The sequence below is a fragment of the Bacillus rossius genome, chromosome 1 (assembly GCF_032445375.1).
Source record: "Bacillus rossius redtenbacheri isolate Brsri chromosome 1, Brsri_v3, whole genome shotgun sequence".
NCBI classification, from domain to species: Eukaryota; Metazoa; Arthropoda; class Insecta; order Phasmatodea; family Bacillidae; genus Bacillus; species Bacillus rossius.
Window position 1 is genome coordinate 306,736,179 of NC_086330.1, and position 15,767 is coordinate 306,751,945.

Sequence of the window (15,767 nt, forward strand, 5' to 3'; positions counted from 1 at the left end):
TTTCTTTAAATTTATACCTAAATATAAAATAACATTCTCCAACATGTTTGAAACAATTGTGCATCAATCGTTTATTCCTGTAAGAAGTGTGGTCAGAAAATAAAAATATTTATTGTAGTATCAGCTATTGGTTGCAGTACCACGGTATCGGTAGTGGCAGCGGAACAGCCCTAACAAGATATTTCAAATGATTTTCTTATTTATTTATTATTATTATAACTAATTTTCTTAGTACCTAATAAACCTGCAACCCAAGTTTTCAAGTAAAATTCAAACACATCTTACATTGCTAAACCGTATTGTGCTGTGTTGTAGTCGAAACATCTCGACAACGACCAAACCCAGCATGGTTCCTGGCCTCAGGGCACAATAAATACAACATTTTAAATAAGCAGCAATATTTTGTTTAATAACACATGATTTATACCATAATATTGTTATTGCTAGTTCACTAGGCCCACACACTTTGTTCCACATCAAAATCATTCACTTAACACTTACCCAAATTCACACAACCCCCCAGTGGAAAAAAAATGGTAAATTTCTGAAGCAGATTTCATCTCTAGTAATGTTGGTGACCCAGCCTGTCTACGTGCTATTGACATGGTGTTAAGAGGATTCTGAAGATGTAAATATTTATTTAACCACAATTTTTTTTAATGTACATAAAGATCAAACCATTTCATTTTCTTAGTCAGAACGTACATATATATATTTCTTTTTTTCTCACTATGAGGAACAAAAAAAAAATATATAAAGAACACCCACATTGTAGAATTTCTCAGCACAAATTGAAAGCAGAAAAACAAGAAGCCATAAGTTTAATTTATCCATGAATATAAATAAAAATTCTATGATAGATAACCTTAAATACCTATGTATATGTGTCTATCCAAGACCTTCAAACTCAGCTCCAATGACGTGGGTGCAACGTGACATCGCGTGCATTGTCCGTCGGTGGCGAGTCCAGTAGCAGTACAAAAAATAACCCCCACAGCACCAGAAAAATAAAAAATAAACATTATTTGTTCTTAAATTACAAGTCTAGACATAGCAAAACCGGAAAACAATGCTAATATGCAAACATTATCCAGCAACACAGCATACAATACAACTCATTACTGAAAAAAAGGGGTGCCTGTAATTACATATTAACAAAGTTCATTTATGCCTCGGTAATTAATAAATCACTAAAGCACTGTTAGTTACACTATTATGAATATGTACAAACACACAAACAGCAGTGAGCTTCACTTGGAATCACGAAAACAAGGCAACGTATCAGACAAACCTCGGTGTAAAATATTTCCAGACAGAAAAGAGGCGACCAAGCAGAAACCTCACATCTCCATACGCGACGAAATGCAAAATTTAATTCGTAGCCAACACTTTAAACGCAGAGTGCAACTCCAATCAAATGCAACGTGCGAGTGCAATTTTTTACAATGATGAAAGAAACTGGGAAAATGAAAAACTAAATCCAGCAGAGTACCGATAACGGAATGTAGGGGCCCTGAAAAGTCCAGTTTGACCCCGGGGGAGGGGCAGCGTGACGCGCCCCGCGCCCGACGCACCAGGCGAGGTCCCGGCGAGCGTCCCGCGCACACGCACACTACGGCATGCAGCAGGCCTTCTTGGCGGCGGCGCTCTCGTCCGTTGGCTCCACGTGGATGGGCTTCATGCTGCCGGTCGGAGTGTCGTCATTGGGGCTGTCCGGGATCTGCTTCTGAGACACAATGCGGTAGATTTCTGCAACACAGCCCCTCCCGGTTAGTGCCTTGCGCCTTGCACCTGCACTAACAGTTACGATTACTCAAATACTCGAACAAGAAATGGTGTCATTGAAATAGCTACTAACTAATAAACATACATTTTTAAGTAGTAGGAAGAAACATATTTGATTTCTGTTGATTTAAGTCTATTGCTGGTTCCTACACATTTTCAAACTTCAGTTTTACATTTTATTAATGTCTAAGTTTTTAAATATTATTAGTATGAATAAAAAAATCAATGTTAAAAGCTCTAAAATATTATACTTATACTTTCCTTGTGATTTTTCTCTGTAGGCATTTAAGAATGTCCTTATGTTATCAGTTACGGACAGCTTTCAATTTCTGTACTTTGAAAAAAGCTAATGTATTTGAAGTTATACATATAAAAGGTCATTATGAAAAATTTTTGAGTGTATTTTTGCGATGTGCATGCACAATACAACAAAAATTTTCACAGGATGAAAAAAACGTTAAATACAAACAGGGCTCGATTTTAGCACCTGTCCGCCTGCCCGGGACAGGCAAAATCTCGTCCGGGCAGGCAATATAAAAAAGGCAACTGTCCGGTGGACAGGTGCAACTTGTGACGCCGAGGTTATTCGCACGCACTAATGCAGCAGAGGTGATTAATAACATTTATGCGACCACGACCGAAAATAAAACGTCTTTGACAATATCTATAAATAAACCATAATGGCTGAAAGTGAGTTTGATCCAGCACCAGCAATAAATCTCTGGTATCATAATGTTCAGAGAAAACGTCGAGCCTTTCAGCCTCCTTATCGAAGATGTTCAAGACAGAATCCGCCAAGTAATTCGTGCAGTGACTCAGACAGTGACTCGTCTGAAAATGATGATTAAAAAAGGATGTTAAGTGTGTGATAAAAATAGGTGCAAAATATAGCAAAAATCCCTTTTTCTCACTTTTTCAGCGACTTTGATTTTTTTTTTATTTGGGTAAAACAGCGGACAGGCAAATTGAATGGCGGACAGGCAAATTTTCGATTACACCTGTCCGTTGGGCAGGTTAAAATATTCCTTAAAATCTAGCCCTGAATACAAATAAAAATTTACAAGTGATTTTAAATCTTATGTGTATTTATATAAGTGAGGTTAGGTTGTACAGTAGACTCCCGACTATCAGGTTGCAAGTTAACCATGCCATATTTCACTTTCATAAACCATAAAAAGAAAAATAATTTTAGATTTTTTTTAAGTGCATGCACAATGGCAATGGCACTTGTGTAGCATTAAATACAATGCAATGAATTAGTAATGGAACAAATTAACAAACATAATTTTGATTTTTCCTTCATTACATAATTATTTCAGATGACGCAAAGTGTTCAGCAAACTTTTATATTATGCCACCCTGGCATGTCAACACCAACTGTGGAGAAAAAAGCCAGAAGCTTTCAGGGCTAGTTTACCTTGCACCACTAGGATGCACTAGTGGCAAATTATGGCAGACATACATTTAGTAAATAAAAGTATCAGAAATTGTGTTACCCGGTTACCTATATAATCATTCTAATAATAGAAAAGTTAAATTAATACTTTCTACATTCTTATTAGAATTTAAATACATCTCCACTATCAATAAAATTATAATTTTGTAACTCAGAAATGTTGGTAGCACCTACATAGATGGGGGAAAAAAAATGCCTTGTCCAAGTCCTATTATGTAAACAATGTGATACGTGAATGTTTAAATTTCATTTTTGGTTATTTAATCTCTAAATGTTAGTCAACATTTATTTAAACAGGAGTGTCTTGATTAAAATGGTAGTCAGCAAGCACACTTACCTGTTTGGAAAACAAATTATTTTGAATAAAATACTCTCTTATGAAAAAAAAAGTATTTGAATAGTGCTGTTATGATTAGCATTCAGTTTTGATGGAATGAATTAGGGCATTACTTTGAGGGGCGCGTGTTACAGTGTTGGTTTAGAGTTGGAATAAAAAAATTTTGATCAGTTTTTCGGAAATCACTTTAACCTGTATTTTGGTTATCCGTGGACCCCTTGCCAGTCATTACTCAGGGTTATCAGGAGTCTACCGTACGTCTATAGGCACGTTACGAAAAAATTTTTTGAATGAATTTTTGCGATGCACACACAGCATGAAACAAAAGAATGACATGATGAAAACAGGGCAAATAAAAATAAAAACATCTATTGTGTATATCAGTGATAGAAATTGTGTTTGTACACTTTTTAACGCTTATGTGAGTGATCTATAATTCATTTCGATTTTGTAATTTATTATATTATTTAATTAATAATTTAATAAATTTCAGCATATATACTGATTACTGAGTAATTACATATTTAACTTTTTCAATTTGATGAAATTTATACTTTACCAACTATATTTATAGTACCACTCCAGTCCTTTTATTTTATTTCTATTAACTATTTGCATGCAAAATTAAATGTTTTATCACATGAAGTATAACTTCTAACAAACATATGGGTGAATATTTGCAAAGTGACACATAATGTCCCTAGGTGAATACTGTGCTTGTTATAAGTACTAAAACATTCTTCCAATTTTGATTTGTATTTGAAACCATGATTAATCTTATCATTATTAAATTTATTTTATAAGTACATTTTTTTAAATAAAAAATAATGTTTTTATGTCAAAATGTCAGTTCCGTGGCATGTCCCTTCTGCAAGTGGTTTTATTTAAATTCATCTTATTGTATATATATTCATGTTACAAATTTACAAATTTTAGTCTGATTTTATAATATTTACAATTTTACAAACCATACATGTCATCTCTAGTAAATATGTTTAAATTCTTGGAGGGTTAACCATTCAATTTGACAATACATATTCCATGTATTTTATAAACATTAAATACATTGGCGATATTTCTGTCTGACATATTGCAGCGACAGTTGAAGTCTCACAATGCGCTAGGTATATCAGTTTTTATATAACTTAATTTTTGGGTATAATGGTAGTATTTTGCTACAGTTTTTTTCAGCATTGTTAATTTATAGTGTGTGCAAAATAACAGTTACGTAAGTGAAAATGATTTAGTTTTTTAACATTTGAACTTGAATTTAAACAGTGAGTTTACAGATACTTTGTAACCAATTTCAGGACTTTTTCAGGAACATTTGATAAAATGTTCTTGCAAAACATCTGAAATAGCATATAACTTTTTAAACACACTTAGCAAAACTAAACATTGCATTAAATAAATCTACGATTTGCAAGAATTTGCCAATTTATACATGAGAAAGTTAAAACCTATTCAAAGCAAATGTGATAAAGTTTACACCAAAATAATAAACACTCAGGGAGACTACAAAAGTTCTACCAAAAAATTCCCACACATTTTCCAAAAATATCCACAAAATATGCTATTGATAAAAACAAACTGAGTAATTAAGTGCTTGGATTTAGATAAACAGCTGGTTAATATAACAATACTGTAAAATCTCATTATAAAGTACCTCACTATAAAGGATTTCTCACTTTAAAGTATATATTTTCAGGTCCCAACAAAATATTTTACATTTATTAACAGATCAGTATAAAGTACTTTCATTATTAATTCTGAATAGGTAAGGTTTTTTCAGGTATATTCTCATGAAATTTCACTGTAGCTAAAAAATTTCATGTTTGAAATTGAAACTGTCGACAGCAGCAAATGAGAGGGTAAAAAATTTGCAATTTTTCTAAATAGCATGGCAGAGGGAGCCAGGGGAAACTCCAGCCTAAGGGTTTGGTGTATGAGGTAGACGGCACAAGTCATCTCACTTGGTGGTGTAGGCCTAAATTGCATTCAATTCAATTAGTGATGGGATTTTCGATACTTCAATACCTCGATACCTTCGATACTTGACGGTATCGCAAAGTATCGAGTATCGAAACTGTAAGTTCGATACATTTTTTCGATACCGGAATGCTTGTTTATTTGTTGTATTGAATTAAGTTTTGAGTCGCCATCGTACAAAATACAACTACAGTAGAACCTCGATGATACGTTCCCGTTTCATACGCTGATTAATTTTGGTCCCGCCAAAAGTACAATATTTACAATGGTTTACTTTCCCGGAACATACACTTACAAAATCATTAATTTCCCGTTTCATACGTTTTACGAAGCGGAAAAGTCCTAAAATGCACAAATTTTTTTGTTATATTCCTCCTGATAAACTATGTTTTAATGCTTTTATTTTGAAAAACGTTTATTGCATACCTGCCAACCTTACAGAAAATCAATTAGTACAATTTACAAAAGAAAATAGTACAATTATAGTACAATCATTGAAAGGCAATTTTTATACGTAATACAGGTGCGGCAAAAATTATTTTGTTTTGCACATATAATGTTCACGAAAAAACCCGTAAAAAACAATATGGTAATAATTTGGTTTTGGAAACAACCTTTTTTTTTTTTAATGATTCTAAGTGCATGTCACTGGATACATATCATGGTGCTTGAATACGTTATTTATTTTTTCTGCAGCAGGGATACATGTGTGGCAGATTTAGCTTTCTTGAGAAAAGTTTCATCGAAGTCTTGTTCATAACAAATGCTGTTAGTACGTTTTGCCAACAATATACGGTTTAAAACTTTGTGTGACATTGAAGCTCTGAAAGTGGTCCTATTTTTTTTTATGCTGCTAAAAACCCTCTCACACTCAGCATTGCTATGTGGAATAACCAACACTGATAGTATTGCATGAGCAACTCTGTCATACTTAAGACCACCAACACCACTACCTATTTTCCCTATGTAAGACCACAACTTGTCTATTCTCTCCACTGAATCCAGTGGGATGTCATTGTCCACCTGCAAAGAACAAAACTGTTGTTGAAGAATGTCTAGTGCCTCTTCACGTGTCTCCCCATCCTTGACAAGTAGAACAGCAGGAAACATGTCCACAAAATACTTCACTGAAGAAAATGATGAGCTCTCAAATTTTTTACATTAACCACTTCAGCATGCTTTAAAATTTCATTTTTCAAGGGAAATTTCAAAATAATGTAATCACATGAGAGTTTAAAGAAATTCCTAAATGATGTGCAAAACTTAGATTTGTCAGACTGTGTCAATGTAGCCACTAGTTTTGATGCATTGCAACCCACAACTAGGTCTTCATCGGACTTCTGGTTTGTAGCACTATTGTACAGAACATCAAGTACTGGTGTTGTCTTGATGACATGAGGTTTTACAAATTTCACAAGCAATTATTTTAACACGTCTGTCAACAATCCCCTAAGATGTATGTGAGGTGTTTGAGATTGTAGGATAACATTTGTCTTATCAAAAACAGGAATAACATGCCACAAAAAATAAACTGCTTTATTTAGGTCATCAGTGAGAAACATGAAAACTCTCTCTTGACGTGACAAAATTGGAATGGTTTTTTGCTCTTCTGGTTCACATGACTGCTTGATCTTGCCATAACAAAAGTTATCTGAAGTTGAAGTTCTTTTTAAGGAACTTTCACCTGAACGCAAGCCTGCATTTCTGTTTTCATCTGAAGCTCTGCAAGAACTTTCTTCGACTTTACCTGGCAACTTCTTAGGGATTTTGTACAAATGTAAAGAACCTTTTGGACATTCAAGCTTACTATCTACTTCTTCTTTATAAAACCAAATTAAGGTTTGCCACAAATCTATTAAACTATCGATACACTCTCCCAGGGATAGCCACCTAGTGGAGACATGTTTCAAGAATCTTTGATTTTTTGTCACAGAGGATTTGCAAATTCTTGAGCTGCTCTTTACGTTTAGCACTTTTATGTAAATAGTAGTAAATATCAACAAGGATTTCATCTACACGAACATGAAGCCCTGTGGAACCCTTTTCTGCTGCTAAGTGCAGTAAATGGCATGCACATCCCAAAACAATAATATTTTCATGGTGTTGCTGAAGTTCTGCGGCTACACCATTTTTGTGGCCAATCATGACCGATGCACTATCGGAACCTAGGGCAATGCAATTTCTAACAGGAATTGAATGCTTTTCTAAACTGTTGAGCAACATCTTCCCGATGTTTTTCCCAGTTGCAGCACCCTCTAACGGTACAATTTCAAGCAAATCCATTTTTATTTGAGAATCTTTCTCACTAAAATAGGTCACTACAACTGGGTAAAGATTAGAATCATCGTTGCTCCCATCTGTAGCAATTGAAAATGGAACTTTTTTCAACATACCTGCATTAACATTTTGACGCTCACTTGCCATTTCTGCAATTATTGCAGTGGTTTTGGTGCGTCCACAACTGTATTTCTTAGATTCTTCACTCCTGGGAAACATTTTTCTCAACAAAGGTCCAGCATGATCTGCTACTGACACCGGCAGGTTATGTTCCAGAATAAATGATGTGAAATAACATTCTGCTTGAAAAACACTAAAATCGTCACTTTGAACACTAAAACAATTACTTATGTTGGTTGAACTTCCAAGTGAAGCATTCATTGTGTGTTTCACTGTTCCTTCGTGAACTTTCAAGTCATTTCTACCCCCGTGCGAAATATTTATTTCACACGAGCAATAAGCACAGAAAGCATAATTGACGCCAGTTTTTGAACGCCTAACCCACGGAATTTCTTTACTATAACAATCTAAAAATACTTGGTTATAAGATTTCTTTTTCTGTTTACTCGCCATTTTTACCGCGAATTTCCGCGCATGCTTGAAAACAAACAATTCCCGTACGTGTAGGTGTAGCTTCTCCCTGTAGTAAACACGGTAATTTTCCACTGCCAATGGCGTTCAAGGTTACGTTCGTACAATGAGTGAATATTACGGTACGCTGTAATGAAAATATGGCATAACTACTACAAATGGAGTATGCTAGTTCCGAAAATACAGTATTACGAGCTTTTTTTATTATCTACTAAACGTCTTCTGTTGTGTACGATCTTGATACCGCATGTTCGATACCGTAATTGTATGACATCAGTATAGATTTACTGTTACGAATCACCCAAATGAGACAAAAATTGGAAAAAGCTTGGAAATCGTACAATAATTTACACCAATAGTACAATCGTACATTAGGGCGCAAAATCGTACATTGTACGGGAAAATCGTACAAGTTGGCAGCTATGTTATTGTTTACCTTTGCAAACGTAAGAAAATAACTATCACACCATAGATATGGATAATATCAGGAAGACTGTGCACTTCGCTAGTAGCATCTATGGCCAGCACCAAGCGAGACTAGTGGCGCAAACTAGCAATGATTATGAAAATGGTGCACGCGCTTTACCAAGGCACGGATCTCATATTTTGTGCATTCATTAATCTTTGAACTGAATATACCCGTTTGTTATTATTTTGTTACGATCGGATTGTTTTATAATTTACGTTTATCAAGCTAAAATTTTATTGAAAATTGTTCTGTTGCATAAAGTTGTTTGTAAAATGAAACAAACAAGCAAAAATTTATGATTTTCTTTTTACAATAGCCTAATTTTTTAAATTTCTAATTTAGGCTTGGTGACTTTTCCCACCCTCCAACAAAGGACTTGATAACATTTTGTAAGTACACTGTTTCTCATTTTGTATTTCACTTCTATTTTTTATATTGATTTTTATACTCAAGTCTTAAAGTTGTTGGCAGTTTGTATTTTTGTAATAAAGAGGGAATTTATATAGTTTAAAACTAACTTATGTTATTTGTAATAATTGTTACTTAATGGGAAAATATTTTTCCCTGGAGTATCGAAAGTATCGAACTGAAAAACCAATATAGAATCGAGTATCGAAAATGTGGTATCGTCCCACCTCTACATTCAATAATGGAAAACATTATAATATGGATGAGCAAATCAAATCCTAAAATACCATCAAATCTTTTGTATTCGAAGGATTCGATAATTGAGGAAAAAAAATTGAAGATAATATTAGAGGAACTTAAGTAAATAAAAAAATTAACCACTGGTAAGTGGTAACCTCTTAAGTTGGCTAATTCCATTTTCCCCTTCATATTTATTCTGTTTAAATTCTCCAAGATATTGTACTTTTAACATGTAATTAAATAAAACAATATACAGTACATTGATTCTGGAAACTTAGTTTGTGAAACAAACATTCTAAGGGTTGTATGCTTTAACATCATAGTCAATATTTTTTAATGCTTGCATACCGTATTAACCCACGTATGGGTCACACATTTTAAGCCATTTTTTGTTTAAAAAAAAAATAGTGCAAGATTTTCACTTTGGATAAAAATTTTTTTTTAATATTTGCAGTTTGTTGTTGATTAAGTGCATAAATAACTCTCCTGTGTTTGTTTTTAATATATATAAAAATTTTCTCTCGAGGTACCAAACTAGAGTCCCAGACCCCTAGGCGAAGCCACAACTCCCACCTGATTCACAGTTGGTTGCCTATATTACATACACTGCAAACAAAAAATTTTCAGGGTTCTGATACCCCCCAGGGAAAATTCGAATGCCGGGAGATTCACCTTTGCTCGGGGTACAAACAATTTAAGAGTACAAGACTTTTTTTTGAGGCTACGATCACGAAAGCTGTCATTAACGAGTAATTAAATATAGTTTAGTTAAAATATCTCAGCAGTGCATGAAAATCACTATGAATGGTGCCATTTTGCTAAATCTGCCCGGCCACCGGTCACCCAGCCAGCGCTGATGTGAGTTGCTGGGCTAGCATTTGACTGGAGGAGGGGAAAATAAACCATCCAGAGTTTGTTTGTTTGTTTGTTTGTGTGTGTGTGTGTGTGTGTGTGTATGCAGTCTGTGAGTGTGTGTGGCCATGTAGCAGTAATAGGTTTAAAAAAATAGTTGTCTACTTCTTTATCTTTTTGTTAGTAGGATGGGTCGTAAAGAAGTAGGAGGAGAAGAAGGGAGAGAAGTGGGTGCAAGAAAGCTGCCTCACTCCCTCCACAATAATAAAGTTAGACAGAAAGCAGACAAAAAGAGGACAGAGGGTTAACATTAGTGCTGCACTTCCTACCCACCAATAACCAAAAAAACATGGACAGACTTCACTTGTATCTATGAAATTATACTGAAGACAAATATATTGTAAGACTCTTATTCGAGGGAAACACGGTGAAAATGTTGAATTTTTTTGACCCATATTGTAGATGCCACCCATACGCTGGGGCAACCCTTCTGCGGGTAAATACATTATTTTATTATTGACCCTTGAGATCTAGATTTGGATTAAAGGGTTGTATGTGAGGTAGTCTTTGGGATTTGAATTTAAGATTTGGATGTGAGAAATTTGGGATTCAAACCTATTACAACTTTATAATTATAAAAACTAGGGGTGTGCGGGAATAGGTTTTTGTATTGCAGGAAATTTCCGGGAATAATAAATTATTCCCGCGAGAATCGGGACGGGATGGGGGGAAAAAAAAAAAAAGCAAATTTTTAATTCTAATATGAGAAGATGGCAATTTTAACGTTTCTTGCAAAGTTAGTTGTTTTTTTTTGCTGCTATTTCTTTTGTCTGCTTCACTTGCCCCTTTTTTCAGTGGAAACTTTATATTTTTTAGCATCCTCAAATTATTTTTTTATAGAGGGATGTTTATTGAGATGTCTTAGTAATCCAGACGTGCTACCATGCTCGCATTTCAAAAATTTTTCACACGAGACACACTTTGCCAGGGATTTACTATCTGTCAGATGTTCAAAATACTTCCAAACACTTTTAGGTTTACAAGTAACAAGCTGATCGGTTGCGACCTCCATTATTTGTAGGCTGCTAGTTTGTTTTAATATACAACGGCATCGAAAATAGGAACAGATACTTTGCACAAGCCTTAATAACGTAACGTCAGCCGACAAAGCCCGCCAAACTAAACAGTAAACAACTATTTTTTTCTCCCAAAGCAAAATCATAGATGTTTAGATACTCGTGAGCAGTGGTGTAAAAATACGTGATTTCATATTTTTTCAAAGTGCCAATACAGTTCTCTACATCGCCACTGCTATCAAGTAATGAGAATGGTTACGCTTCGTTATTTAACGCAAGTCTAGTATTTCTTATATCTTTGGCGAAAAGGTTGGATTGCGCATGTGTTTTGTTTGTGTCTAAGGACACACAGTGGTTTTAGGTTAAGTATTCGATGGTGACGGCAATAACGTTATATAACTGACTATTCACGTATCTTGCAAATTTGTACCCTTGAAGAAATATATTTATGAACGCATACAATATTTAAGGTACTCCATGTACGTTTTTTTATATTCCAATTAGATATGTGTAAACGATTATAATAATTCACTGCACACCACAGCTGTCGCTACGATCGGCATACGTTTAAAAGATGTTTTGCGTTTAAATAGTACGGAAACTCTTCAATAATGTACGAATCCATAAAACATATGGTTGTAAAAACAGTTTGAATTGATAGAAAACATTTTCACATGATTAGTAAACATTTGTTAATTTTTAAAACAATTTCCCGAAAATTTCGGGATTAATAAAATTCCCGCCCGGCATTTCGGGAAGCCTATTTTCCCGACTTTTTTCCCGAAGCGTCGGGATCCCGCACACCCCTAATAAAAATATTTTCCTTAAAACAAGTTTTGGGATTATTAATATCTTTATCATCCCTGTTTTGCCGTTACAATTGCATCCACAATGAAAGGCTTTTTTAATTCCAGGGGACCCATATCCCTGTTCCCCCCCCCCCCCCCCCCCCCCAAATGAGCATGCTCCTACACTGTGTTAGGAGCAAATGTGGTTTCAAATTATATTTTGTGCATGTGCAAGTGAACATTTAAATGCAAAAATGTTACTTAAACTAATTAGCAATACATTGAACTCAAGCAGACATTTGCATATAAATCACCCTAATTTTCGATTTTATTTAAGTCTTGGAACATAACTCTTGAACTAAATGACTCGCATAGTCAGAAACAGCCCATTAAACATTATAATCCACAAGAAACAACACGAATAATAGTTTAGCATTCAATCGCTTGAATTTCACCACTGCTTACCAGAAAAACTAAATAAGTTAATGTACACATGACACTTTCCTGTAATTTGGATGCAGCGGCAGTCGTGGAAGATACAACTTACAAAAATTATATATCTGACTCTTTAGATAGAATGAGACACAGCAACACTTTTGTGTAGCTATCCAAAATGTTTCACAACCTTTTTAAAGTCTGAGGCATGAGGCTTTACTCACAATGATCTGTGTCCATATGTTTCCCTGTCAATCACATGACATTAGGATTAGAGAATCAAAAGGCTTGGAAAATTTCATCCATCCGGCAATCAAATATTTCCAAGCATTAAGTTTCGACAGAAAATAAAATCATACCCTCAAAAATGTTTGCAAGGAATTGTTTAGCTGCTTCCATAGTATGTTTTAAATTGCGTTTGAATAGGTTTTGAAGTAAAATCGATTGAGACAAAGAAGTGTTATCAATAACATACAGTAACTCGAAAATATATAAATTTCAGTGTGAATTTTTTTTTGATGATTTATAATTTCTAAGCTGACATGATTGTCAAACTAATTTGTCTTTACAAGAAAATTTTTGTCAAAAACTTGAGCATCCTTGTCAACTGCTAGCATCGAAGAGGAAAATATTATAATATACATGTAGTGTGTTACGAATCAGTCTGTTAGTTGATGGATTAAATATGCATCATCCTTAATAAACGGCAGCACGCTTCTTGTTTACATCTCACAAAATTTAATTGTGACATGACAGAAAACAAAACAGTAGCTTGTTCCCTTTTTAGAAATTTGCAAGCCTTCCAATGTTGCTAGAACATTACCTTCACACATCACTGTGCAATGAGCACGAAATCATCAGAATTATGATTGTATACAGTAGAATCTCGTTATAAAGTACATCAATAAAGCCTCAACTTTTATACTTAGTAATGAAAATACTTTATTCTGAAAGCTACCTTTAAAATGTAGTATTTTTAAATTTTTAAAAATAAAGTAGTAGGGGATCAAATGTTACATTAGTTTGGAAGCAAATATTTGTAAAACAACAAGAATTTAAAAAAAATTACTGAACTTAATACAGTAGCCTAAATTCTAGGCCTACATATACAAAATGACAAATGGGTTAAACTATTTTGCAGATATGTACATTTATTGGGATAGAATTCCCTCGTCATCTCCTAGGCGAAGTCTCTTGCGACCAGCAGATAAAGATGACTGTTCATACAGTTTGATAATTTTTTCGCAATCTTTTATTATTGTTGACAGTGTAGTGGGAACCAAACCAAATGACCGTGCCACATCTGCATTTTTCTGCCTTTGTCAACTTCTTTTAAAATTTCCACATTTTCTATCAAAGTAAACTGCTTGCGTTTCTTTTTATCTTTTTGGCCATCCATCCTGATTAAAATATTCAATCAACAATATTGTTTTCCTCGTGCCACGTCCAACGTAAACAAACCTCTCATCCATAGATAACCATAGCTCCGCACTAGTAGCGTGCGTCAAGAGCATGGCTGTGCCAGACAACATTCCAACCTTAGTGGCAAAACAAAGCATGTCGGCCATGTTGTGACACCAAACAGTTCAAAAATTAACCTGCATTAATTAACATTGGATTTTCTATTTTGTATATAATTTAAAATATAATTTTTATTTAACGTTTGTATCTGCGGTAATTGAAACTTTTAAAACGTGCTCTATAAATAACTAGGGATGGGACGAATCCACATTTTGGTCGAATTCGAATCCTTGTTCGAATCCTCAGTGTTTGTCATCGAATCTCGAATCCCAGTCCCACACTAAACTTCACATGGTATTAAAAAAAATCACACATTTATTTTAAAAAATTACATAGGCCTATGTATTAAAAAAAAATCACATGTGTATTTATAAAATTATAAAATAAGTGCATAGTGTATACACCTGATATAAAATAGAGACAAATAACCTCAAAAACCACACACGTAAGTTTGCATCTGTCTAATTCTCTGTTAAATTAATCCTTCCTATGTTTTCAATAAAATACGTTTGTATAACAGACACCATTTAAAAAAATTTACGTCTTTTTCTACAATGTTATATTATTGAAGGTTGGAAATGATCCGAGTAGTTATGCTAATTGACAAAATGCAGCATAGTTTATCTTATGTTTGTGCTTTTTCCGTTACCTTTATAATACAGTTTAGGTATACAATTTTCTAGAGCTGGACGAACCTTAGTTCTCTGGTTTCGAACCGAGCCGAACCAAACCTCATACATAAATGTTTTGAATTAAAATGAACCGACCACCAGAATTTTGGTCTTTAACTGAATGGTGAGAAAGAAAAGTTCTCCAGCTATATGTAAAATGAAAACATTATATAGCTTAGCTTTATTAAATTGCAAAACATGTTATAAGTAAAGTTTATGCATTAAATAATGAAGGAAAGAAAACAGTTTAGAGAAAATAATTTTGCATTTAATTTCTTTATATATACATACAGTGAAACCTCTATTTAACAAATCTCAAGGGACCAAAATTTGTTGTGTTTGTTGTAAAGGGGTTTGTTAAATGGAGGTTTTGCACGATATATTTCTAGTCATCATAAACCTTCACATAAATGGCTAGAACTGTCTTTCTGACTGTTTAATACAATATAAGGAATTAAACATGAAAAAATACATAGAATACACTTGTTTAATGGCCAACCATTTGATGCTTGGAAATTATTAATTCCCATCCCCAGTGCTTCCTGGCGTGCCTTTTTTTGTAAAATCGGCCCAGAGACGTTGATGTTAGATGCCCTAGACTCCATTAGCCAGTCAAAACGTATCTTGTCCAAATCATATATATATATATTTTTTTTTTACATACTTTCACACGTTTTCGATTTGTTCCTACCAGAGAAGCGTTGTTTTCGATCTGTTCCCGGTTGGATAATATGCTCGAAAGTGTAGACGCCGGGATGTCGAGACGTTTAGCTATATCACTTTTTTTTCCACCTTCATCAACTGCATTAAAAATTTCTAATTTTATTTTAATGCCAATCTGTCGCTGCTTTATAGGATTAAAATTCATTTTA

At 34.1% G+C, this 15,767-nt stretch overlaps 1 protein-coding gene across 1 annotated transcript in view; it reads right to left on the reverse strand.

The window, feature by feature from the left end:
• Nucleotides 1–381: 381 nt before the first annotated feature.
• LOC134527868 (ras-related protein Rab-11A) overlaps nt 382–15,767 on the reverse strand; it is a 35,862-nt gene continuing 20,476 nt past the window's right edge. Inside the window, exon 6 of the mRNA XM_063360849.1 lies at nt 382–1,749. The gene's annotated coding sequence lies outside the window, so the exon portion shown is untranslated. The remainder of the gene's footprint in view (nt 1,750–15,767) is intronic.